Below are 2,449 nucleotides of genomic sequence, written 5' to 3'. Positions count from 1 at the left end.
TCGGCCCGGAGACGAACGGCCGAAACCGCACGCCTTGGTCCGGGTCTACCACTTATGCTACACCTCGGCATGTCTCCGAACAATGCCAGATTAGAGTCAAGCTCAACAGGGTCTTCTTTCCCCGCTGATTTTTCCAAGCCCGTTCCCTTGGCTGTGGTTTCGCTAGATAGTAGATAGGGACAGTGAGAATCTCGTTAATCCATTCATGCGCGTCACTAATTAGATGACGAGGCATTTGGCTACCTTAAAAGAGTCATAGTTACTCCTGCCGTTTACCCGCGCTTGCTTGAATTTCTTCACGTTGACATTCAGAGCACTGGGCAGAAATCACATCGCGTCAACACCCGTCCCGGGCCATCGCGATGCTTTGTTTTAATTAGACAGTCGGATTCCCCTGGTCCGTGCCAGTTCTGAGTTGACCGTTACATGGCTGTCGATCCGGCTACGCGACCGACGCCGCGGCGGCCGGACCGCCCGGTGACGGCGAACCGACACCAAGGCGATCGGCCGGCCGCGACGCGGCCAGCGACCGAAGCTCGGTGGTTCCACGGTCGGCGGACGGCGACGGGCCCGCGGCCGCCTCGAGGCTCCCGGTCCGAAGACCGGGCGCGCGGGCGACGGCCGGGGTGTCGCCAAAACCGCCTACGCTTCTACGACGACCCGAACCCGACAGCCACGCTCCTCAGAGCCAATCCTTATCCCGAAGTTACGGATCGGTTTTGCCGACTTCCCTTACCTACATTATTCTATGCGGCTAGAGGCTGCTCACCTCGGAGACCTGCTGCGGATATCGGTACGAACCGACGCGAAGACTCCGCGTGGCCCTCTCTCGAATTTTCAAGGTCCGCGTGGGGATCACGGACACCGCCGCAACGAGCGGTGCTCTTCGCGCTCGCGTCCCTATCGCCCGGCTAGAGGATTCCAGGGACGTACAACGCTCACAGAGAAAAGAGAACTCTACCCAGATCCCCCGGCGGCTTCTTCGAGTTCATTCTGGTTACCCAGACGAGACAAAAGAGCCCCGAACACTAGGGAGCGGTTCCGCGTCGGGTTCCGGAATACGAACCGGATTCCCTCTCGCCCCAAGGGCGATTCGAAAACGCCTTCGCCCGTGGTACGAGGATCTCTCCCCGGGCTTAGGATCGACTGACTCTTGGACAACGGCTGTTCACAAGAAACCCTTCTCCACGGCAGCCCCCGAGGGCCCCTCTCGAGTATTTGCTACTACCACCAAGATCTGCACCGACGGCGGCTCCAGGCGGTCTCGCGACCTGCCCTTCGACGCACACCGCCGCGCCATCCTACTCGTCGAGGCTTGCCGGGGACCGACCGCCGCGAGCGACGACCGGCCCCACTATGCCGTCGACGGCCGAGTATAGGCACGACGCTCCAGCGCCATCCATTTTCAGAGCTAGTTGCTTCGGCAGGTGAGTTGTTACACACTCCTTAGCGGATTCCGACTTCCATGGCCACCGTCCTGCTGTCATCAGCAACCAACGCCTTTCATGGTCTCTGAATACGCGTCGATTTCGGCGCCTTAACTCGGCGTTCGGTTCATCCCGCAGCGCCAGTTCTGCTTACCAAAAATGGCCCACTAAGCGCCTAGGGTTCCGTCGCCGGCTTCGCACGCGGTTCACGCGGTGTACCAGGTAAAGCCGGCGATCTCACCCATTTATAGTTTGAGAATAGGTTGAGGTCGTTTCGGCCCCAATGTCCTCTAATCATTCGCTTTACCGTATGAGACATCCTCCGTGTTACGAGCGTGTTGTTACCGCGCCGTACAGCGCGGAGTCCCACCGGCGTCCGTACGCCCGCGAACGGGCGGGACACATCGGCGCCAGCTATCCTGAGGGAAACTTCGGATGGAACCAGCTACTAGATGGTTCGATTAGTCTTTCGCCCCTATACCCAGCTCAGACGATCGATTTGCACGTCAGAATCGCTGCGGACCTCCATCAGGGTTTCCCCTGACTTCATCCTGGCCAGGCATAGTTCACCATCTTTCGGGTACCAACGTGTGCGCTAAGGGTGCGCCCTCGGACGGCCGAAGCCGACCTGGCGAAGACGCCCCCGGACTGCGGACCAGCGCGACTTTGAACGCCGGTGGGTTCGGTCGCTAGGCCATCGTCCGCACCGTAAACGGTTCACTTTCATTGCGCCAAACGTGGTTTTTCGTAAGATCACCGTTGACTCGCGCACACGTTAGACTCCTTGGTCCGTGTTTCAAGACGGGTCGGAAAGTAGCCCGAAATCGTCGCCGACCGACGGGACCCCGCCTGCGACGGGGCCGCGTCGACGGTTCTTGCCGTCGGGCGAGCCGACCAGGAGCACCGGGGTTCGGCGCGAACGGTCACGCCGAAACGCAACCGCCGCCGCGACGAACGCCACCCAAGCCCTTCGGCCGGCGCCCAACGGGTCGCGACGTCCGCTAACCGAGCGAAAGATCCGG

At 60.7% G+C, this 2,449-nt stretch overlaps 1 pseudogene; it reads right to left on the bottom strand.

Annotated features, from left to right (window-relative positions):
* LOC132937727 (large subunit ribosomal RNA) overlaps window positions 1-2,449 on the bottom strand; it is a 4,881-nt pseudogene that overhangs the window by 1,928 nt on the left and 504 nt on the right.

Source organism: Metopolophium dirhodum, chromosome 1 (assembly GCF_019925205.1).
Source record: "Metopolophium dirhodum isolate CAU chromosome 1, ASM1992520v1, whole genome shotgun sequence".
Lineage (NCBI taxonomy): Eukaryota > Metazoa > Arthropoda > Insecta > Hemiptera > Aphididae > Metopolophium > Metopolophium dirhodum.
The sequence above is the reverse complement of the archived record's forward strand: the minus strand, read 5'-3'. Positions and strand labels throughout refer to the sequence as shown.